This window comes from Pleurodeles waltl, chromosome 4_1, assembly GCF_031143425.1.
Source record: "Pleurodeles waltl isolate 20211129_DDA chromosome 4_1, aPleWal1.hap1.20221129, whole genome shotgun sequence".
Classification (NCBI taxonomy): domain Eukaryota; kingdom Metazoa; phylum Chordata; class Amphibia; order Caudata; family Salamandridae; genus Pleurodeles; species Pleurodeles waltl.
In genome coordinates, this window is record NC_090442.1 from 20,038,428 (window position 1) to 20,063,778 (window position 25,351).

Genomic DNA, 25,351 nt, shown 5'->3' on the forward strand with positions numbered 1-25,351 from the left:
TTCCGGGGGAGTCCCAGTTGGTGGGGGTGGCCTGGCTGTGATGATAGTTTTTCCTGGGGTGGGTGGAGGTGTAGCAGCAGTGAATGCAGGTGAAAGATACATCTAGGGTTCAGGGCATGGAGCTCTGTGGAAGAGTATCTGTGAAAGTGCGACGGGACAGGGTTCCTGACACTAGGTGTGGTCCAGGCACAGAGGGGTGCAGAAAGGCTTGTCTTTGGAGCACCTTTGGCATGCCAATGGTAAGTCCACTAAGTGCGCCCTCTAAGCAATGCCTCCATTAGTAGTCCTGTGAGGTGGGAGGGGCTGAGAGGGAGGCAGGACAGCAGTGGGCGTGAGCATAACAAACAGAACAAAAGTCAAACTACTAAACAGAAAATGACTGGAAAACCAAACAACTAAACAAAGAACAGAGGGAAAATCACATCACTAAACAATAATGTCAAGAGAAACAGAAATAGACTACAGAAGCTAAATTTACCAATTACTAAACTGTAATAACAAAAGCAGAACGCTTATTGGTGCCAAATACCAGAAGCCGTGGAGTGGGTGGACCGTGGGGACTGAACCTGTGGCCTTGGGGGCTGAGAGCTAGTCAGCAGCCCTGAGGTGCTGGGCAGCAGGAGCGGGGGGAGTGACATGAAGACAAGAGTCAACGAGTATGGGGTTGGGTGTGTTGAGTTTATGTGTTTTATCACTAAGTCCTCAAGTTCGCTGAAAATACACTTGTTAGCACAAGCACTGTTCATAAAGTTGCTTTTATAGGTAGAGTGATCAGGTGTACTTGGATGTTTTTCTTTGTAACTCTTTTTCACAAACAGGAACAAACGTTTATTTTCTTTTACAGGAAGTTAGGGAGGCCGCTCATTTGTGCATCTGGCCTCCAAGTTATGGAACTCCTTGCTGAGCAGACTGTGCCAAATGGATATAGGTCCCACTTTTAGAAAATCGCTGAAAACCTGGCTGTTCATTAACTAGCGGTTCTTCTGTTCTGGATGCAGAAACAATGTGGGTTATGTTGGTTTTTCTAAGCACTGGGAAGCCTTCGGGTAGCCATGTGCTCTACAAATCCAACAGAATAAACTAGTTCTCAGTGTGCTCGTCTCAAAAAGTGTTTCTTGACAGAGCATGTTTTTTGCTATGTGTAGAGAAATGTGCAATCGTAGGGCATAGATACTTTTGTACTTCTACAAATATCTGTGTTTTTCTTCTTTCCTGCTTGTTGAGTCTTCCAACATTTACTTTTTATCATTTCATATTTTAATGTCCTTCATAATTGTAATTCTATCATTTTCTGTAATTCATTGTTCTCACAATAACTACTGCATTTTGCTTCTATCTACGTCCACTGCTGGGTCAGTAATATTGTTAATATTCTTATATTCTTTACAAATTTGCTGCATTGGTAAGATTATTCCTGAGTGTGTTAAATTAGGTATGTTTTTGCTTGTGGCACTGCAGTATTGCCAGTTGGCAAGAGGTCTTCACACATCCACTACACTTTATTGGCTTTTCCCCTCTGTGTGTTCGCTGAGGACTCCTGTAGTGTGGTTAGTTTTACGTATCCTTTGCGCGTTAGCTTCAGGCTTTAGGCCTTTGTGCACTTTGCCCTGGATGTATTTTATTCATTTGCTTGCAGCTTAGAGCCTCTGTGCACTTTGCTCTGAATGCTTTTTATTAGGCTTCGTACTGTTATTTTTCAAATAGCCAGTTCTACGGTTTTGTTATTTATTCATATCACACTGTTTAGCCTACTTCAGCACTGGAGTTCTCACTCTGTGCTTCAGTCAAGGATACAGTCTGGTACATTGCCGATAGACGTGGTAGGAGTTTAGTCTTTGGCATTCCTGCGTAGGGACATTTTGTGATCACGCTGACATGTTAGTTATAAAATCACTTCCTTGTCCCAATACACTCAAGAGGGAGATTCCGACCAGGGAACCACAACTAGACCCTGACTGCCTCGTTGCAGATGCTGAACCAAGATCACAGGCCTTTGCTCAGGTATGAGGGTTGATGTCTCCCCAGTAATTCAGAAAGGCAAGCTAGAAGCTTAACATGCTGTGCTCAAAATAGATCAAGCAGAGGGAGAGTAGAAACTAATAGACACGATGATAGCTTTGTTCTTATGTTTTACTCTCCTGGTGACTATTTCAATCCTACTGTGTTGTATGGTTCTGGTTATTGCGGCTCACGCCTTATTATCTAAAATACAGTCGTTTTATTAAAACATTATATAAAACTTATACTGTCTTTGTCATTTGTATATGAGATCATACTGTAAATGAGAGAGTTGGTTTGGATCTGAGTGACCACGACTTCCCTGAGAAGTTCCAAAGATGTCATGCGCTCGGCTGCCTAATCATCTCTTCCCTTTTGGAGAAATGAGGAACTGCTAGTTAGCCGGAGCAAAACCGGATTTAGGGTGACAGAGGTCCTTCCAAGTGGGTCCGACTCAGTCCTCCACACCGTGAACGATCCTGCTACCTAGAAATCCAGTAGTCTCATTTAGGATAATGAGAGCCCACGCGACATGGCGCCGCCAACGATTGGTCTGGCTCTGATTTTCTGGTCCGGCTGACTCTCTCAGTCTCATATATATATTGACTCCTCGGTTCCGTATACAGAGACGTCCGTGGCACTGAGGACTTCCGCCACCGCAATATAGGTACATCCTATTAATAGCGGTAGGTTGTTCAAGCTTGAACTTTAAAAGGAAAACCCCGATATTGGTGTGCCTTCTCTGACCTAGTACTGTTTTATACAAATGGCGAATCCTAAAGTAGTGAATATAGCAATCAATATGCGACAACCGCTCACGGGACATCTGGTGGCACATGGCCTGACGGTCCAGGGGGGTCCGGTCACTTTTGTGGTGGACGCCCATGCAGCCTATAGAACAGAACTTTTTTATTCTTGGGTCGTATTTCCGGCAGTTTTCACGAATACACTGTTGCGAATGTCCCTGGACAATAAAGGGCTTATGCATATTTAGAGATACCTTTATCTTATCAAGAACACCATAATTGGCTTGATGGCGCCCTCCCACACACAATAGCACAAGTTAGGTTAGGTCCACTCAGTAATGATGGTCCTACCTGGCCTTTATTGGCTACATATACACCTCATCCTGCGGCTGCTCAATTGACAGTGGTTGAAGTTCGTTGTTTATATACATACTTAACGGCTACATATAGGCGATTAGTTCAGTTTGTTATGCAGACACTAAATACAAACGCAGCACGTGCTGCTCCGGCGCACCCACAGGCAGTGGTTCCGGGTATTAATCCAGCCACTGTGCACTCAGTTATGGGTAAAGTACCGGCTAAACGTGAGGAGACTCCATTTTGGCTGGCGCAGAAAATTAATACGCTGGAAGCAGTATTTCCCCATACGGGACCTCAGGATAAACATAGAATATTGACGATGTGTTTGCCGTATGGGATGGTTCCTCCGGTGGACCTTTGTAATACCTGGGGCACAGTGTTTGCCGCGCTCTACACTACGGCACACGGTACACCGACATTAGCTAATTTACCGGAAGTGCTTAAACAAATTCAAGATGAATATGGGGCTGCCCCTGCCTTAGATTTGGGCATGCAGTTAATGGGCAATTTTGCCGCAGTTTCTTCTATTATTTTGAGTAATCTCAAGGGAGAGGCAGTAGCACTAGCAGTGCGAATGCGTCTTCGGGAAGTTCCGCAGATTAATCAAGAGCGGGAACTCCCGAGAATAATAGCGGAAACATATTCCAGTATTGGTTGCGATAGCCTATGGGCTAGACCACAAAAACCCCAATTACAGGGTAAAAATAATAAAGATAATGCTAAACAACAGCAACCTGAGGGTACTAAAAAGCGCTGGGAAAAGAAACAGCAAACACCTAAGAAAGATGGGGGACAGTCTCCGCAACCGGAGACCCCGCAGAATAGGTATAATCTCAGGAATAGGGATAATTTGAAGACGCCTGAAAGATATCAATATACTGATACACGCCAATCTCGTTCCTTTCAGGACTCCTCAGAGAAGAGAAGTGAGAGAGGCGGGCGGTCAGAGCGGAGAACGGAGTATGTGAAACCAAGACAGGATTCACAACACTCAACGGAGGTTTCTATTAAACAGGAAGAGAAACCGCTGCAACAAAAACAGCAATTTAAAAAGAAGAAAGTGGCAGCAGTCTCAGTTAGACATGCCGCTCAAGAAGAGAGTTATCTTGACGAACAAGACATGGGCGTTGGCACTGTTAGACAGCGCGGCAGAGGTCACAATAGTTCGCCGGAGTCTTCTAGAGCATCTGGAGGTGAAAGCAACTGATGACTTCATACAAGTCAAAACGGCGGACATGCGAGTCTCTGATCCTGATAGAGTATATCAAGTGACTCTGCAATTAGAAGGGGGCATTGACCGCATAGTACACGCCATCTTTTGGGACGATGTGGTAAAATCATATGATGTTCTGCTGGCCGAACAGGATTGGCCACCTGACTTTGTTCGCGACTGTCCAGTGGGGGAAGAGGTTATTGCACCTTTCTTCTCACCACTTGTTCCGAGAGAACTAGTGGAGTCCTATTGTAAATTATGGGCTCTTACACAGGCCCCCGCTCTATATAGAAATAATGTGGGGTAGGATAAACAATCACCCTATCATGTAATTCCAATAAAGGGCGAACCGCAGCCGCAGTATCCTATCAAATTTGAAGCAAAGGCATCAGTTAGGAAAATCCTTACACAATTGGAGTACCAGGGTGTAGTTGAGCCCTGTGTCTCGCCGATGAATAATCCCTTATTTCCGGTTGCTAAACCGGACCATTCCTATAGGATAGTGGTGGATTACAGACATTTAAATAGTCATACACGCACATATGCAATACAGAATTCACATAGCGCAGCGCTTCTGAATAATATAGTGCGTAAAAAATACAAAACGTTAGATATCTCGAATGGGTTTTTCTGCCAAAATATAGCGCCCGAAAGTCGGGACTATACCAGTTTCAGCGCGTTTGGCTCTCAGAAAAAGTTTTGTCGTTTGCCTCAGGGGTATAAGAATAGCCCAGGACTGTTTTCCGCTCGTGTAACTGAAATTCTGCACGAGTTGGACCCTGAAGCGTTGTCATACGTTGATGATATATATCTGACAGACGATGAGATACTGCAACATCTAAGGCGTGTATCGCGCATTGTTGTGGGGTTTGCTGAAATTGGCTATAAGTTTAATTTTAAGAAATCGAAGATTGCCTTCCTCAGCGTCATTTTCCTGGGATATGAGTTGTCGAGTGAGGGCAGGAGCTTAGCGGCGCATTTTTTGGAGAAATGTGCTTTATTGCAGTCTCCTAATACGGTTCGGAAGCTCCAGTCATTGTTGGGGTTTCTGAATTTTGGCAGAACTTACATTCCTGATTATGCTACGCGTATAAAACCCTTATACGAGTTGATTCGCCCAAATTTCTCGAGTAGATTTTGGACGATTGAGCATACACATATCCTATGGGATTTGCAGACTGATCTCTTAGCGGTTAAACACTTACACACACGGGACAATAAGACACATTTAGTCATCAGGGTGATACCTGGGGCTGTTGGGTTTACATATGTCACCTTTAATGAGGGTGAGACAGTCCTGATTGTATACAAGTCCCACTTGTATTCTGCTGCAGAACAACGATTTGCACAGACTGAGAAAATACTCAATGCAGTACAGATGGCTGTGATTAAAGAAAGACCGCTTGCCCAGGGCCAGCGCATTATTGTCGTTTCCCCGGTTCCGGCCTTAGAGGCTGTTACAAAAGCGAGTGTTCCTAATTCGAAAGCTTTACACCCGCGGTGGATACAATGGGCTACGTCTTTAACAGCCACTGATGTAGATTATATATTTGACCCTAGGCTGCAGACTCAAGAATTTCTCCAATATGAAATGGAGTACCCAGTCCCTGCTGGCACATTGCCCATTGACCAATATCAGGTGGTCATGTATACCGATGGCTCTGCGCAACCAGCGGTTGGGACTAAACAACAGTATTCTGCTGCATGTGCGGTGGTGAGCAGAACTATGGAGGGGGAAGTGTTCTGCCCCCGACATACTTATACTAAAACCTTGGGAGATTGCACAGCGCAGCTGGCTGAGCTCAAAGCTCTATTGTTAGCGTTGGAGCACGCGGATCCAGCGATTTTAACCTTGCTGGTCTGTGACTCCTACTACTGTGTTCAGTCTTTCAATGAATATCTACACCATTGGAAGTTGAATGGGTTTAGAGATTCTAAGGGCAACACCCTTAAACACAAATTGTTGTGGGGTAAGGTTGCGGATCTGAAAGAAACACTTGCTAAGGTCCATGTTGTGCATACACTTGGACACCAGCGCGTTGGAATACACGTTGCTGGGAATACTTTGGCTGATGAAGCCGCAAAGTCGGCAGTGGCTGTCGCCACTGTGGCCGCCGTGACTCGTTCGAGTTCCAAACCAGACACAGAGATTTCGGCTGCCTTAAAAGCTACGGCTGATGGCACGCCATTTCCTAGAGGATTTCCTTCTAAATATAGTTACTGCTTGAGTAGTGCATTACATGCTGTTGTTAATATTCCAGGCATTGGTGTACGTGAAATACCAAATAAAATTGAGAGACCTCGATTAATTTCTGCAGCACATGAGGGGGCGGCATCTGCACATGCTGGTGTGGCTGCCACTATTTCGCTTTTACAGGCTCGTTATTGGTGGCCTGGTCTCTATAAAGAGACGAAGCAATATGTCCTTTGTTGTGACGGTTGTCAACAAATTAAGTCTTCGTCGGCTAGACGCCCGCAGCAGACGCCCCTTCTGATTTCAAATAAACCTTTACAGTGTGTCTACTTGGATCATTGCGGTCCACTGACTCCAGATAGTGCATACAAATATATTTTGGTTGCTGTAGATTCGTGCTCCAGATTTGTGTGGGTCTGGCCTCAACGCTCGGCTGACGCTCGGACTGTTATTAAAGATTTGCGCATCTTTGTCAATACATTTGCGGTTGCGCCTTTTCATTCGGACCAGGGCCCTGCTTTTGCCTCTAAGGCATTCAGGGACACCATGGCTTCGTTGGGGGTCCAACTCCAATTCTCGTCTCCATTTCATCCCGAGGGAAATTCTGTTGTGGAGCGTTTAAATCGTGATTTAAAGCAATCCTTAACGGCCAGGGTTATAGGTACGGGTCGTGGTTGGCTAGCCCACCTGTATGGAGTACAGAGGGCACTTAATAACTTGCCTAGAAGGTCACTGGGGGGTCGTACTTCATATGAGTGCCTGTTTGGAACACGAATGTATGTTCCTGATCTAGATGGTCCTGGTGTGGAGGTGGCAGGTACGCCCTTTGACATAAATGATCGTGTCACTGTTTTGCAGGATTTACAACAATTCCGTGACGATAACTCTTCTGCAAGTGCTGACTCCTCAGGAATTAAGGATAAGCCAGTAACTCCTACTGGTTGGATACCCAGGATTGGGGATCTAGTGCGTGAAAAGGTCGCAGTAAAGAAAGAATTTGGTCCTTCTTATCGAACACCTGTCCCTGTGTTAGGGGTAAGCGGCACGAGAACTGTGATTTTACCGCCGCTGCAAGGGGCCAAAGGAAATCGCTTTGTTTCCATTGATAATGTCAAGTTACAACATGTGGCCGATTCTGCACAGCAGACCAAGAGGGACACCCAGTAGTTCCGGAATCCCTCTCACTACTGGGGAAGAAGTCCCGCTGCAGGTGATTTGCACCGATGCTGTTTCCTCTCTGAGCTTGGGGAGGGTGGGAGATGAGCTTGCGATTGTTCCACAGACGATGATTAATTTGGAATCTTTTGATCAAATTGCTGTACGTTCTACTGAAGTTTCTGAACATGTGGTTTACAGTGTGCCAAGGCGAGTGCCTCCATCTGCTTCTTTGTTCACGGTTGCACCTTTTGCAAGAACTGCCTCTGGCTGCTTCAACGACACTGATGATGCAGTGTCTAGCTCCTCGTCCTCGATGTCTACAGTCCGGGGTCCACGTAAGCTGCTGTGTTGGCTTAAACGCACATATTTTGTTTTCCCTTGGAACTATTTGTGGCTTTTTATGGCTGTAATGACTTTTTTTTGTGGTTGGGATTTGTGGTTACTTTTTTTCTGGTAATACATGGTCATTTTCTTCCTGATCGATCTGACATTGAGCACGTGGAGACTGTGTTGAAACCACATTTTTCGTCTCACATGGTTCGAAGAGACTTATCCAATGTAAACATTTCTGCAATACCGATTCCGGATGGGATTGTGTGGGATAAAGTAATGTTTGATATATATGGTCCCACTGAATTGATTCAAATACCGTATGTCCTCAAGCTATCAATGAATGATATTGTTATACCAGGCATTGTTTCTGATGATTGGGATGTGAAGACAGTAGATTCTATGCTGACAGATTTGCAATATTATACTGTCTATGACGATGAAGATGCTTACCAATTTAGAGATAATCATGGTGACATGTTTTGCTACAACTATTATGGACACCACTTTATTCATAAAGCTAGTAGCCCTAAGTCCATATTTAATTATGTGCAATGGTAACATTGCTCGACTCCTCCACAAGGGAGTTCGAAAACGTATTATGATAAATTTGCATATTTTTCTGGGCATGATCAACGAAATGCTAAGCCTTATTACTTTAAAGTTGCTCCGTATTCTCATAAGCAAATGTTATTGACCAATACTAAATTACTGTATTCAAATTTGTTTGCATCTAAACTTTCGGTCGAGAGGTATGAATACTGGTTTAAGACTGTTGACTTGAAAAGTGTTTGGGGTACGAAAAATTGGCAGATGCGAAGCAGGGACACATTATTTAGAGCATGTCTTATCCCTGTGCAGATGATTTTCCTCAATGACACAGTACAACAGACTAGCTGTTTGGGCTTGGCAACAATTAGAGAGTTAACTTTGCCTAGTATACCTGTCCCTTCCAAATTAAATAACTGGCAGCACTATGTGAATGCTACTTTTAGTGAATTTACACATTGGGTCCAGAATGGTACGCTTAACACTTCATCGATACATCCGGGTGGGTGGTTATTATGGCCTGTAGACACTAATAAGTGTCATCAACTTTTTGTCACCTCTTCAGGGGGGTTCAGGACTAGTAGGGCAGACCCTTGTTACATTTCACCAGAACATGCTGATATTATAACTACATACAGCGTGGGGAAGCTTTGTCAGCAATGGTTGAAGTCATCCACGCTGGATGCGGTTAAGTCACATCTCATGTTACTGTCTAATGATACTGATTTACAAGATTTTTTGTCAGGTCCCAAAGTACCACGGAAGAAAAGATTTTTATACGAAGTTTATAATGAGATTTGGAAGCTTTCACAACAGGAGGCTGCGGCCCGGTTGAGGCAGATTGATCAGGAAAACCTGATGCAGACTTTGTCTGTTGTTGATAATGGCATGCATACCCTTTCTGACCGTGTTTACACGATTGACAGCATTGTTTCCTCTGCTATTGACATTATTAAATCAGACATGTCTTCTTTATATCATGGGCAGAGTCAGACGCGGTCCATCATGCAGCTGGGTTGGACTCTTCAGATCTTAAAGGCAGGTCGCGTTCTATGGCAGCACATTCGTGCCAGAGAGATCTTTGTCTCCTTTAATTTGACTTGTCAACAACAGCTGATGGCTAAAAAGGAAGCGACGTATGTCATGTTGAATATTGAAAAATTGGAGAAACTGCCTTTCACGGTTGCTGAGATTCCGTCAGCTGAGTGGTTGATTCATGGGGTTATTAATCTGCCTATCTCCACTCTGCAATTTACTTCTTGTTTGAAGCACATTCCGGTTGGTAGATATGAACTATTGGGAGACAGTTACATACACGAGGTGTGGGAGCTTCCCTTTCAATACAGATGTATTAATAGTTTGAGGGAGGTTTTTCTTAGCGGTAGTGAATGCGAAGCTTCTGTCAGCCATTCTATGGTTTGTAAACAGCTGTCCTTGCACGGAGTGTGTAACGCTTCGATTGCTAACTTAGCTTGTTATCTGAAGGGAGTTCCAGTCCTGGTTATTAAAAACACTTTCCAGGTGATTTCTAACGGCAGTTACATTGTTCTTAACAGCGAACGCTGCTGTGGCATGCGTGCCGGAATAGTTTACGTTGTCGTTGTCAACAAGGCCGTTACGTGCTGCGGGAATGTGTTGTTTCCCCCCACTCAAATTAGGGAGGTAGCGGACATCTGGCCTCATATTGCTACTTCCAAGGTTAATTTCGACAAGTTGAGTCGACTAAAGGCTTTATTATTTCAAAAGCATGTGGCCCTTACATCTGCGAGCGAGACCTACGCACTTCAGGTGGCAAGGTCATCGGCGGAAATACAGTCCCTTTTGAATACTAACTTTCCAAGTCACTTCGGTGAACTTGTGGGACGTATATTTAATGCATCCAGCACTGCTGGTATTGCACATTTTTTCAAAGCCGTTGGTGTTGGTTTTGCTCACACCTTCTCTTCCATATTCGGTTTGATACCTTCGGCTATACACTCTATTTTCGGAAGCATTTTTGGGGGTTTCCCGATTACTTTGGCTTTATTGGCTGGAGTCTTGCTGTTGTTGCTATTTTTTCGCAATGGCTGTCCCGCCACAACGAGATCCTCTATTGCTGCTCCCCTCAGCGCAGCTGTGTCGTGAACGCATGATGCAGCATTTTGGAGCAACACTCCTGAGCCATTTGGAGTGTGACTGGTCTCTGTCATTCCGACCGGTTTTGGATTGTGTGCAACCCGTGTTTCGGTGCCTTTGGTGCTCGTTTGAACATGCACTGGCTCTCTGTCTCTCACTGCAGCGTCCTCCAGTGGTCGATCCTGATCTGTTGATGTTCCCGCTTAGGGCTCATTCCCAGTCTTGTGCACTACGGTTGCGTTTGCTTCGTGAGGCAGTTTATGAGATTCCCTTCCTGGAGGAAGATGGTTTTGTCTCATTCATAGGCCCTGCACGGGGTGCCGCCCTGACTGGTTTTGGGGCTTTGGAACACACCTGCTCCATGGTACTTTGTGGCGTGGAGCTTCCGATATTGACATATATCGAAGTTTTCTATTGCTTCGGTTTAACAATTGGATTTTTTCCCTCTCCTGCAAAATTGACTTTATATTGAATTTGGCTTTATCGTCACATGTTTCCTAAATTTATGACTTTGTTGTCTTCTGACCTTGTTGAAATATGTATATAATTTTAGGTATTGTTTATATCTGGGGCACATTTTTATTATTGGAACCACTTGCTACCGACAAGGGGAGGGTGTAGTGTGGTTAGTTTTACATATCCTTTGCGCGTTAGCTTCAGGCTTTAGGCCTTTGTGCACTTTGCCCTGGATGTATTTTATTCATTTGCTTGCAGCTTAGAGCCTCTGTGCACTTTGCTCTGAATGCTTTTTATTAGGCTTTGTACTGTTATTTTTCAAATAGCCAGTTCTACGGTTTTGTTATTTATTCATATCACACTGTTTAGCCTACTTCAGCACTGGAGTTCTCACTCTGTGCTTCAGTCAAGGATACAGTCTGGTACATTGCCGATAGACGTGGTAGGAGTTTAGACTTGGCATTCCTGCGTAGGGACATTTTGTGATCACGCTGACATGTTAGTTATAAAATCACTTCCTTGTCCCAATACACGCAAGAGGGAGATTCCGACCAGGGAACCACAACTAGACGCTGACTGCCTCGTTGCAGATGCTGAACCAAGATCACAGGCCTTTGCTCAGGTATGAGGGTTGATGTCTCCCCAGTGATTCAGAAAGGCAAGCTAGAAGCTTAACATGCTGTGCTCAAAATAGATCAAGCAGAGGGAGAGTAGAAACTAATAGACACAATGATAGCTTTGTTCTTATGTTTTACTCTCCTGGTGACTATTTCAATCCTACTGTGTTGTATGGTTCTGGTTATTGCGGCTCGCGCCTTATTATCTAAAATACAGTCGTTTTATTAAAACATTATATAAAACTTATACTGTCTTTGTCATTTGTATATGAGATCATACTGTAAATGAGAGAGTTGGTTTGGATCTGAGTGACCACGACTTCCCTGAGAAGTTCCAAAGATGTCATGCGCTCGGCTGCCTAATCATCTCTTCCCTTTTGGAGAAATGAGGCACTGCTAGTTAGCCGGAGCAAAACCGGATTTAGGGTGACAGAGGTCCTTCCAAGTGGGTCCGACTCAGTCCCCCACACCGTGAACGATCCTTCTACCTAGAAATCCAGTATTCGCATTTAGGATAATGAGAGCCCACGCGACACTCCTTCACTTGAAGACTCACTAAAGCTACTTATACAATCATTGAAACAGTATGTTTTTTCCCTGTGTGTGTTTGCTGATATCTTTGGAGTTCCAATAACTTTTAAAAGTTCTTTATACATTTACTGCACTTTAATGTTTTTCCTCAGTGTGTCTTCGCTGATGGGCTTGGAGGTATGATAACCGACTAAAGCTCTTCACACATTCACTACATTTGAACGGCTTTTCCCCTGTGTGTGTTTGCTGATGATTCCTTAATGTCGAAGAGTCACTAAAACTACTTCCACATTCACTGCAATCATATGGTTTTTCTCCTGTGTGTGTTCGCTGATGAATCCTTAATGACGACCGGCGACTAAAACTACTTTCACATGTATTGCAGTGGTATGGTTTTTCTCCTGTGTGTGTTCGCTGATGACTCTGTAGGTGTGATAACTGGCTGAAGCTCTTCACACATTCACTGCAGCTGAAAGGCTTTTCCCCTGTGTGCGTTCGCTGATGAAACCTTAATGATGACCGTTGATTAAAACTACTTTCACATGTATTGCAGTGGTATGGTTTTTCCCCTGTGTGTGTTCGCTGATGACTCTGTAGGTATGATAACTGGCTGAAGCTCTTCACACATTCACTGCAGCTGAAAGGCTTTTCCCCTGTGTGCGTTCGCTGATGAGTCCTTAATGTCGAAGAGCCACTAAAACTACTTTCACATTCACTGCAATGGTATGGTTTTTCCCCAGTGTGTGTTCGCTTATGCTGCTTTAGGTTTGATAATAAACTAAAGCTCTTCACACATTCACTGCAGTTGAAAGGCTTTTCCCCTGTGTGTGTTTGCTGATGAATCCTTAATGTCGACCGGCGACTAAAACTACTTTCACATGTATTGCAGTGGTATGGTTTTTCCCCAGTGTGTGTTCGCTTATGCTGCTTTAGATTTGATAATAAACTGAAGCTCTTCCAACATTCACTGCAATGGTAAGGTTTTTCCCCTGTGTGCGTTCGCTGATGATTCTGCAGTGCTGAAGATTTACTAAAACTACTTCCACATTCACTGCAATGGTAAAGTTTTTCCCCTGTGTGCATTCGTTGATGTTGTTTTAGGCTTGGTAAAGAACTATAGCTCTTCACACATTCGCTACATTTGAAAAAAATTTCCCCTGTGTGTGTTCGCTGATGATTCATTAGTGTTGACGGGAGACTGAAACTACTTTCACATTTATTGCAGTGGTATGGTTTTTCCCCAGTGTGTGTTCGAAGATGACATTGTAGAGATGATAGTCGACTAAAGCTCTTCGCACATTCAGTGCATGTGAATGGTTTTTCACCTGTGTGCGTTTGCCGATGGTGCTTTGATAATGATGACAAACTAAAGTTCTCGCTGCGTGTGTCCGATACTTCTTTCTTGGTTTGTGTCTCTGGATTGGGTATACATTTGTTTACATCCCATGTCTGGGCTTCCTGACCAGCCAACATGGTTGATTAAGTACTTGTTATTCTCACATTCCCTGTGTGAGTGTGGTATTTGGGACTCTTGGTTTCTGATTTATCAATTAAGGTCAATGGTTGATTGTACCATTAGATTGGATAATGGTTTTACACAACGGCAGGTAAAGATACATCCTCCTTCTGGTTGGTGCAAACTGGAACAGCACTCTGTATTTTGGATTACAGAACCCCTCTTTCCTTTACACTTCAGTTGTCTGGCTCCACTCTGTGTGCTTTCCTGTCGTTGCTGTGGTTTGGCCCGAAAGAGTGTGCAATACACTTGCAGCACTGAAAGATGGTTTGTTATCATTTTAGGGAGCACAGCACTTCTGTAACCACATCATACCGATCCCAAGATCAAAGCTGGTGATGGACACTTGTTTAAAAAGGAGGTGGTTCGTCAGTGTTGTTGACCTAATTTCATTTCTTAGTCTTGTGGCGTGCAGGCCCACAGCAGAGACTCATAAAGTCACTGAATTGGCCTTGACTGCTTCTTCATGGATCCCTCAGTTTATGTTCAGGTTCGCCTGTCCCTGACTGCACTGATGTTTTCTTGTATACTGAAGCTCCTAATTTCTGCCCATGTTTTGCCGGTTTAAAGTGCTATCTTCATTATTCATAATTATTCTGTGCCTCCAAGGTTTGTTTCCTGTTGGATGTAAAGAGATTTAAAATCACTAAAAGGAACTGTAATGGAATGTGAATACACAATATTTAACTGGTTGTAAAAAACATCTCTTCTTTGCCATCTTTGAAACTTACCAGGGATATTTCACCATACGCAGATATTTAGCTAAGTGTTCTATTGATCACGTCACATCTTATTTACTTCTGAAACTGAGGTGATTTATCAGTGTCCACAGAGTAACATAGTAAAGAACTGGTGCTTGCGTAGTACCCAGATACTAGTTACAGCTTTAGCAAAAACAGGTCCTGGAAAGAGAGACGCACTTCATTAACCAAGAAGCTCTACGCAGACTGGTGCATAAGGACGCGTTACTGTAATTCATCAACACTGTTTTTTAATTGATTTATGTTCTCTCTTTTGAGTCATGTACAAACTAATTAATAACTCAAAACATGCTTAATTGAGTAATACTTTCAAATGCAAGGTGCATGTGCACCAATTCAATGGACACAAACACATTGTAAAAGAACTGCATCCTACAAGGCAAAGTGCACATTGACACACCCATGGACGGTTTGTGTGTGCTAGAAACACAATGGAACCCACCCGTGAGCTAGTTATACAGAGACAGAGCAGCGCAATAGCAAACCCTTCACTAAACATCGCATGAGTCCTGTTCCCTAACAGCCGCTGTTCCTTCTCATTCAGAAATTATATGACAAAGGTAACTTTTCAGGGAGTATATAACAAAGGTAACTCTTCAGGGAGTATATAGCAACAGTAACGCCATTAACACTCTTCTTCACAATGCATTCCTCTTCACATTGGATCAGGATCAGCAACTCCTGTCTAACCTGGCTATTTGTTAAGTTATATTCGCCACTTCCCACAGAACGCCTGTGGTTCATTCAAGCATTTCTGGTTTCTTCAAACCTGGAAGATTGGAACATTATTGTGATCTGAGGTCTACTTCGTATATAATATTCATTCATATCCCTAAAGCTCGTGCAACTTACATGGCCTAGTTCTGGGCCTGACAAGAGATTCTTTACTTCTTCCTAAAGTAGACAGTGTGGGGATCCTGTTGCATTTCAAGCTTTAGCTCCTTCCAGGACTTTTTTTGTAAGAGAGAATGAGGGGTTTAATTATAATGCCATTGCCTTAACATTATGCATGCAGATGGTGGAGTTTTTTTTAATAATTCAAATTTAATGCTTAATTCAGATGTGCTTAAGTTGACATGAGTAGGCCCTAGACAGCCTCCACTGACATCATTTCACATTTACTGAAAGAAATGTGCACTTTTATTTGACATGAGTGGACCTTTGCATGTGCATGTCTCTTTTCCACTTGAGAAAAATAAGCAAAATGGAAGCTCTCTTGGTGACGTCTGTGTGTTAATAAAATACAAGTGTATAAATTTGCCTTTTCTAGATGAAGCAGTGTTCAGGATGTTCCAGTTGTTGCACTATTCAAGGCCCTTGTCCACAGCTGAAACAAGAAAGCCATTCATGCCCTCCACATGCCAGGCTTATCACGGCCCCGGCAACCAATCGCTCACAGCTCATATACCTAATGTGGTTTGACTCCACTTGCATCTATCTGTCAGTACAAACAGGACATTCTGGACTATTTTAAGAAATAACATTATTGCATTCTTCTAAAGACCTACCATACGGACAGGATATATCACTTTCATGGATATTCTCCCAGATCCCATTGAAGAACATATATTTCCACTGAGTAGTAACAGAGATTCAGCCCTGAAAAGGTAAAATTGGTGAAACATGTGTCGACTGCCTTTGATCTTGAATACACCAATTCATCTGTATTATAAGGAAATGATGAACATCAGAAGAAATATGAACATAAAACGAGTTCCAAACACTTTAATGTATTAGAACTTATTTTTGGACTTTTATTTTGTTTGGACTTTATATGAGTGCTTTGATATAATTACCTAGGACCTTTTAAGGGTGGATGTGTTTGTTAAATGAAGAGATTCACTTCCTAGAGTTCTGTTCTTGCTTGATAGCTCACGCCTTTGTGAAGAGATGGCGGTGAGTTTAGACGTCAGTGGAGGGAACAATGTGCTGATCGCACACATCGAACAAGGCATCCATGAGCTGTGAAAGGATCGTGGATGGAAAAGGCTACTCGTGAGATCCCAAGCAGCAAACCCATAGTAAGCAGCCAAATGCTAAACATTCAACCCATGAAACATCTCCAGGAGGTGGTGCACAAGAGTGAGTGTGCTTATGTTTGGCTCCATGAGTCCCAGAGTCCAGGATACTTTAGCCCATAAATCTATTTGTGCATCTTTATGTAGTGCAAGCCTGGAACCAGGTTCTAAAGAAGACAAAGGAAAATGAAGGTAGATGAAACAAAAAAGTGTAGAACAGGCACCTGGAGTGTCAGTGGATGAAGGATATATATACACAAATATCAATCTACAAATGAGTGAAAATAAAAACAGAGCAAATCACTGAACAACAGGATTCACCGGAAGAAATCAGTGAACGATTTCAGTGTAAAAAGTCAGTGGCAGGAAACTAAGGTGCTGCAATAACGGATATAAAAGCTAAAACAACAGCGATTAAGAACAGAGAAGGGAGTAGGGCAAAGGAGGTCAGAGCAAATGCTGCTGAAATAATTCAAAAGGTGCAGTTACAGAAGGATTGGGCATCAGAAGCTGAAATCCTAAGAAAGGAAATTATTTGGGGCCACATTCTCCCTGCTTTTGGAACTGAAGGAGTTTCAGTTCCTTTTTTAAATGTTACCAGACAGGAGGTGGTCACACAGCTGGTTAAAGTACAAGGGTCTTGTTGAGTTGTCAGAAATTAACGAGTCACTGACTGCTCTTTCCCCACCATACATTTTAAACTTTTATGCCAAATAAATTAACACAGCCATGTGCAGGCTTTGTGGGTGATGCAAGCTGTCTCTACCTGTCTGTCTCCACCTGTCTCTACATGTGCTCTCACTGCAGTAAGAGCTCTCTTGAGTGTTAACAGCGCAGGAGGGTGGTGGTCAAAGCATTTTTGTTTCTTTCTTTCTACCTTGCAGTGGTCCAGAAATAAAACAAGCAGCTGCAGGAAGATCTGCCCCAGTGGTGGACCTGCTGGAGAAGGTTGCACAGTGTGGACCAGCTGGAGAAGGTTGCACAGTGTGAACCAGCTGGAGAAGGTTGCACAGTGTGAACCAGCTGGAGAAGGTTGCACAGTGTGGACCAGCTGGAGAAGGTTGCACAGTGTGGACCAGCTGGAGAAGGTTGCACAGTGTGGACCAGCTGGAGAAGGATGCACAGTGTGGACCAGCTGGAGAAGGTTGCACAGTGTGGACCAGCTGGAGAAGGATGCACAGTGTGGACCAGCTGGAGAAGGTTGCACAGTGTGGACCAGCTTGAGAAGGATGGACAGTGTGGACCAGCTGGAGAAGGTTGCACAGTGTGGACCAGCTGGAGAAGGTTGCACAGTGGTGCAGCAGCTGGAGAAGGGCTCCCTTGTCATCCCTTCTGATGAAATAAGGATAAGGTAAGAGAGGCAAAGCCTGCAGTCACTTGGAGTTGATGTGATCAAGTCTAGAGAAAACAAGGGTTTGAAGTTGGTTCTACCGTATAAATGGCCTGATGTTTCAGAGTAACGTACGGCAGTAACATGCATTCATACTCACAGCATTAAATTGAGATTGTTGATTCAGTCTGTTATTCAGGACGAAGCACAATGATCGTGCATTGCTGTCAACAGCTGGTTTACAGACCAATATGTTAGAGGAATTGATTGCAGCTGTGCAGGTAGGTTGGACTTCTTAGGCCAGAGTATCAAGAGCTCAATATTCACTGGGTTGGGTTTCAAGTGATGGGATATCACATACCATGGAAGAATATCTAACATTTTAGAGCGCAGGAACACACTAGGGAGAAGAGATCTTGAGGCGCATCTATGCCATCAGCATGGTAATGGACAAGGATCCCTGGTCAGCTGAGGAAGACCACAAGAGGTTTCATCTAGAAAAGGAAACACATAGGGGGCATTATGGACTCTGCGACCAGCAGCAATTGATTTTTAAAGTAGAAGGTGAACTAGTTAAGAATGACACCACTGATGATCATTCAATATTTAAAAATGTGGGCTAGAGAAGCCTGAATGACAGTGTGAAAGGCAGTGGATAAGTCAGGGAGAACAAGTAGACGTCCACATCCAGTCTGCAGGTTTTCTGAACCTTTACCATTGGGAGGCTTAAAGGTTCCGGTTTTGTTGTTTCTAGCCTTCCTCTTCTCCTGTGTCTTTGTAATGTCATTTGTCTTTGATGCTTGGCTACCTGGCTGTGTGCTTCTTCCTATGTGTGCAACCTTTCCTGTTTCCAGCAATTGTTATGTAATTTTATGTAATGTTATGTTATGTGTATTAGTAAAGCACACTATCACCAGTGTGGGTATCCTAACGTTGAAGCAGGTGAATTCTAGCCTGGCCTGGGCTGGGGAAGGGTCTATTTGAAGAGACAAGCCTTCAGCTTCTTGCACAACTTAAGAATTGAAGTAGCAGTTCTCATGTGTAACAGTAGGTTGTTCCAGGATTTGGGAGCTGTGACAAATTGGGTTGTTGGTTAAGTGTGGTAAAGCCCTTCTCAAGTAACATCCACGATCGTTGTCAGCGTGAACCACAGTCACTAAATTAACATGTGCTTAACCCTCTGGTAGCCTTGCAGAAAAGAAGTCAGGCTTAATCTAGAGGCAATGTCTAAAGCGTGTATGCAGCACACAAAAAGCAATTAAGTGAAAACAGAACATGAGAAATATCCTACACCAATTTGAAAATATATAGTACATTTTTTAAAATTATTTGAGACCAAAATGACAAATTTCCAATCAGTAGGATCAGATTTATCAATTTGTAAAGTTTTAAGTGAAAACAAGTGCGTAAAATCTCAAAAAGCTAACTACAGACATCTACTCCAGTGTGAAGTCAAAGGTTATGGCCGACCACAATGTCCGGCCCCAATCCACACTAAGCGGATTGGGCCCGGTCTCCGCTTACCTTTGGGCTTAGAAGGAATTTTAAAGAACAATGTCTTAGAATGTAATGTTCCGCCGGGCAAGGCAGCTAGCAGTGTCCGAGGAGGAGGCATCCTCATCAGGGAGCCGCTGGACGAAGTCTCAATGAAGATTCCTACGTTCAGACTTAAGGCCATATGTGGAAACCTTTTATGTGGTCAGGCCACGTCTGACTGCAAAAATGCTTTGCATATGCAGAAATGCCAAATTATGATTCAGTAACTTGTTACAGAATTGCAATTTGATTTAGCGATACAGTATTTGGAAGGGAAGTGTTTAGGGTGTCCCTTCCAAATACCAAATTGAAGAACTTTGTATGATTGTTTTGCGACTGAATTATGATCACAAAACATTCATTTTTCAGCAACTACTTAAAAGGTAGGGGTAACCATTTGCAAATGGGAAGGGGTCTCCAAGGAGCCCCTTCCCCTTTGGGAATGTATGAAAAAATATTTTTCAAGAACAGGTAGTGGTTCTTGAGACCACTGCCTGAGACCACTGCCTACTCTTTAAAAATAAAACTTCAAAGTATATTTTTTTTCTCTTTAAACACATCCCGTTTTTCTTTAAGCAAAAAAAAGTTGTATTTTGAAAAACAAAAAATGCTTTATTAAACAGCAATCACAGACATCGTGGTCTGCTGACCCAAGCAGGCCACCCTCCCTGCCTTGGCCAATATTCCTAAAGGGTCGCAAATTGCAGCCTACCTCATCAATATTCATGAGGTCGTTTGATTTGCAAACCAGGTAGTAATCGCTATGTTTTACAACTTCATTTTGTACATCAGGAATTGTGTTTTCCTAATTGCTATTCCTCATTTTCTGTACATATGGCCCAAAGTTTCTTTTTTTGAATTTGAAAATCTCCAGCAGGTTAAACCTTCAGGCTGCAGACGACAAGGGCTCTCTGAGTCCAGATACCCTTTCTTTGAGGAGCAGCTAAACAGAATTTGTTGCTACAGAGAAGAACGTAGCGAGAGATTGGGCAAAGTCAGGCCGACTGGCGATGCACCTTAGGAAGATGTGTGAGCAGGCAGGTCCCAGGTCTAATCTTGGTTCTTAGAGCCCTGGTTAATTAAAAAATGTTTAAGTCTCAATTTCTGGATTTTGGCTATCTAGACATGTTTAGCACCACATCCAAGGGTCCAGGACTAGAGGGACACCACTTGGAGGGTCAGGACATACATGGTTGGACCTTTTCTGTTTCTGAGGCTCTGATCAGGAGGTGAGCCAACTAGCCCTTGGAGTCACTCTAGAAGTCCTGGGTTCAAGAGGAAGTGCAGGGCACAAGCAGCAAGGCAGACCTTTGGGGGCTCACAGCAGGCTTCAAGCAGCAGAGCATTTCTTCTTTGTGCAGCAAAGTAGTCTTCTGAGTCCTTCTGGAGGTCCAGAAAATGAACTGAAGAGCTGGTGATATTTATTTTAACCTGGTTCTTCTTCTCTGGAGGTTTCCCCTTTCCTGCCTCCCCGCCCTGGTCCCAGTCTATCTGCAGGCACAATAGGCTAGTGTGAAGTTCTTTCTGAGAGCAGGACACAAACTTTTGAACTGCAAGTGGGGCTGTGCACAACTCTGCCCCCCCGTCCTGCCTGAGATGGCCCATCTAGACACCTAGAACCTCTACTGTGTGGTTGTCTGAGAGGAATATACAAAAGCCAGGAACAGGCTGCAGGCACCAAATGCCTAGGGCAGAAGAATGCCAACTTTCTAAAAGAGGCATTTTCAGAACTATGACTTGAAATTCCAAATTTACCATTAAAGAGGATCAAAGGGAATTCTAAATTACAATTCCTCGGACACCAAACACGGCTTTCCTACCCACTCCCAATCAAACTTTATCACTTGTTAAACGTAATTAGGTAACCCAATGTTATCCTACAGCAGAGATAGGCCTCACAGTATGATAAACAAATTTGAGAGTTATTCACCACTAGGACGTTTTAACTGCGATGAACCTACCCTGTGGGCTGCCTAGGGCCTACCTTGGGGTTCACTTACATGCAATAAAAAATAAGTTTAAGGCTTGGCAAGGGGGTTATTTTGCCAAGTGGGATTGGAAGTTTAGAACTGCCAGCAGGCTGCAATTGCAGTCCTGGGACACGTTTTAAGGGACTACTTAAGCTGATAACACAATAAGTGATGCATTCCCACTGGCAGCATTTGATTTATCTAGGTATTTGGTATTCCACATTACTAGGACCTTACAACTAAATTAAATATGCCAATCAGGTGTAAGCTAATTTTACCATATTTTAGGAAGTGAGGCCGAGCTTGTACCCCTAAGGGGGATATGGGTCCTCCCAGTGAGCAGTTCCCACTTACCCTGCTCCTGGCTCATGACTGTGGGGTAATGCAGCACAAGCAGCCCCGACCGATCCAATCGTTGGCGACCTGTGTGAAGGCAGCCTAATTCAGTCACTCTCAGTGCAGCAAGGTGTTTATACGCCTCTCTGTGTCACGTTCGGAGGACCCGTGCCATGCAGGTCTAACTGGGGGCTAAGCAGGAGCTCCCAGAAGTGAGTTACTGGGCTTCCATTTTGTAGCTGGGCCTGCTTACCCCGCTCCTAGTGGGGTCCTATGGGGCAGGGCAGTACAAGCAGCCCGCTATGATCCAAGAGGAATAGTGTGGGCCTATGCGCCTGGTGACCTCACTATTGTTGTTGAATCCCACAGTGAGGCAGGAAACTAGCTCTGCTGGGAACGCTTCGGGCTTTCTGGAGGCTGATCCTGGCCACTTTGGGTTATTATGACACAACAGAACACTGCTGGGCCCTGTGCTGCCCGCTACACCCCCTTCAAATTGGGGGTCACTGCATTTGTTACTTCCTGCTTGAGGTCCCTGGGTTGTTGTGTCTACGGTGTGTGCAATGTCACCCTAGCTGCCTCCCTGGCTGCCGAACCTCACTGGTGCTCTCAGCCACGGGTAGTTTTCTCCCTGCACGGGGACCTTTGGGTGTCCAGAGCTCCCATCTGGACTCCCAGTGCTCCCTTCAGCGGATTGTCAGGTGACAGATGCCGAGCTCTTGAGGATGTTGACAGATTATATGACTGGGCTGGGAGATCCATTCCCACACATCTGCTATGTTGCCAATCGCAGCCAAATCATATATAAATAATTTGATACTGGACTCATCCTTTTTTCTTGATTTTTTGATCTTCTTGATTGGCCTCTTTTGCTTTTTCCAAATTCACTTCCATTTTGTCTGACGGTATGTATCGGTATCTATGCATACAAGCATGGAGTTTGAGCTCAACAATCTGGAGAGCTACGCTGTAGCTGAGCTCAAGGGATTCTGTGGAGAGACAAAGCTCCCAGCAACCAAGAGCTCCAAGAAGCAAGAGCTCTAGTAGGACCTTAGGACCTGGGAGGAGGCTTGCCAGTTACAAGCTACAACACAGGAGAAAAAGGACAAGGGGGATATGGAGGAGTTGGAGGAGGAGATGGCGGGGAGGATGGTAGTCCTGATCATGGCTCCAGAGGAGACAGAAGGACCCATGGGAGTGAGGGTCCCTGCCAGATCCAGAAAATGCAGCAGTATCTCTTCCCGCAAGCTGTCCCCAGAGGAGCTAGAGGTCAGGGGAGCAGAAAGGGAGTTCATACAACAACTGGCCAAACTCAGGCTTGAGGAGGCAGCTGTCAAGTGAGAAGCAGCGAAGGAGAAGACTGCTGCAAAGAGGGCTCTGGAGGAGAGGAGAGCGGAAGCAGAAATTGCTCTGGCAAAGCTGTGGCTGTGAGGGCCTTGACTGAGGGGAAGTTGGTCATGGCTCATGTGATACGCATGAAGCAGCGGGACATTAAAGCTAAGCAAGCAGCAGAATCCAGCAGCAATAGTAGCAGCAATCTGGATGCTCATGGAGAGGTGAGGGTTTCGTGCCTCGCTGCGTGATGAGGGTGATATAGACAAATGTTGTTAATTTCTCTACTTTGATTCGTCCCCTTCTAAACTATCCTGCGCCAATGTCAATTCACAGAAAAGCAAAACTCCATTGTTGTATGCCCCATCTTTTAGTGTTTATAAATGGTGGTTTGTGTATTTGTTTTAAGAGCACGCCTGTTAGATAACATGAGGATGTCACCCTGCCCCCACAGACACACCTGCCATACAGCCTGAATTGCAGCAGAACCAAGAGAAGAAAAACATGGAGCTTAACCTACATAAGGAGGCAGAGACTGAGTCTCCTGGGCAAAACCTCTGCACTAAGCTTTTCTGCTGCGTGAGACTGCTTCCAGTTATCTGCACCTGTTCCTCATCCTTGTCTTCTTCGTATACGATAGGGAACATGCAGAGACAGAAAATTCATGCAGGAAGAGGAACAGAGCTAAAGAAGGGGGTGCAGTGCTTCACTATTAGAGTCAACTCATTACAGCCATGTACTACTATCTCATTGTGTTGTGTAATAGTTTGTTTTACTGTGAGAACAAAGCACTTCCTTCGGACATTATGTGCCCCTCCTAATACTACCCACCACAATATCTCCTGAGAAGCCTGTCACAGCTCAGCCTCACTGGCCTGAGAGTTAAGTATGGTAAGGATTGTACTTGGCCCAGTGTTCACAACCAAAGTAGGATGTATCCCAGGACACCACTGGTAAATGACCTCACCCACCACAGATAGGCCTAGCAAACCCTTTCTGCCGATTAGCCCCTGAATTAAATCTGTCAGTTGGTGGCAAGTGGTGGAATATCTGAACGTTCCATCTCCAGCTGTTCTTAACAGAACATTAAGTTCAACCGAAGCATCTGACAACCTGCAAATACAGTAGTAGACACAGGTTACATAGGAATAGACCTTTACTCCTGGCCCTTAGATCAGAGAGGGAGGAGGAAGGATATGTGTTTAGCGGGAGGATGGAGGACTCTTAGAGACAAGGATGGGGGGGGGGAATCATTGCAAGTTTTATAGAGGACCACTTAGATAAACTGGTTTATAGGGAGGAAACTGAGTTGGATTTAGAGGAAGGTGGTTGACAGGAACCCCTGGAGGAAGGGACCAGATGTCAGACCTTAGCACAGGCCTTCCACAGACTCACGCCAAATGTGTCCCAAAATCTACTATCCATGATTTCCTCGAGACATTCTCTCTCTTGCCTCAGATTTCAAGGGTACCCTTGTCATCGACTCAAGGAATTATTATCTAGGTTGGGTTAAGCCTGACTGAGTCCCAGAATGTACAATCTGCTCTCCAGAAGAAAAAAAGGAGGCAGAAGAAACATGAGGAATAGATGTAGGAAAGTACCATCTTGCCTGGCATGTTACCCCCATACTTCACTGTATATATGTTGTTTTAGTGTATGTGTCACTGGGACCCTGCCAGCCAGGGCCCCAGTGCTCATAAGTGTGCCCTGTATGTGTTCCCTGTGTGATGACTAACTGTCTCACTGAGGCTCTGCTAACCAGAACCTCAGTGGTTATGTTCTCTCTGCTTTCCAAATTGTCACTAACAGGCTAGTGACCAATTTCACCAATTCACATTGGCATACTGGAACACCCTTATAATTCCCTAGTATATGGTACTGAGGTACCCAGGGTATTGGGGTTCCAGGAGATCCCTATGGGCTGCAGCATTTCTTTTGCCACCCATAGGGAGTTCTGACAATTCTTACACAGGCCTGCCACTACAGCCTGAGTGAAATAACATCCACGTTATTTCACAGCCATTTACCACTGCACTTAAGTAACTTATAAGTCACCTATATGTCTAATCTTCACCTGGGGAAGGTTGGGTGCTAAGTTACTTAGTGTGTAGGCACCCTGGCACTAGCCAAGGTGCCTCCACATTGTTCAGGACAAATTCCCCGGACTTTGTGAGTGCGGGGACACCATTTCACGCGTGCACTATACATAGGTCACTACCTATGTATAGCGTCACAATGGTAACTCCGAATATGGCCATGTAACATGTCTAAGATCATGGAATTGT

The 25,351-nt window shown here is 44.2% G+C and overlaps 1 pseudogene; it reads right to left on the reverse strand.

The window, feature by feature from the left end:
- The window catches only part of LOC138286924 (zinc finger protein 850-like), a 173,802-nt pseudogene extending 159,147 nt beyond the window's left edge, over window positions 1–14,655 (reverse strand).
- Window positions 14,656–25,351: the final 10,696 nt, after the last annotated feature.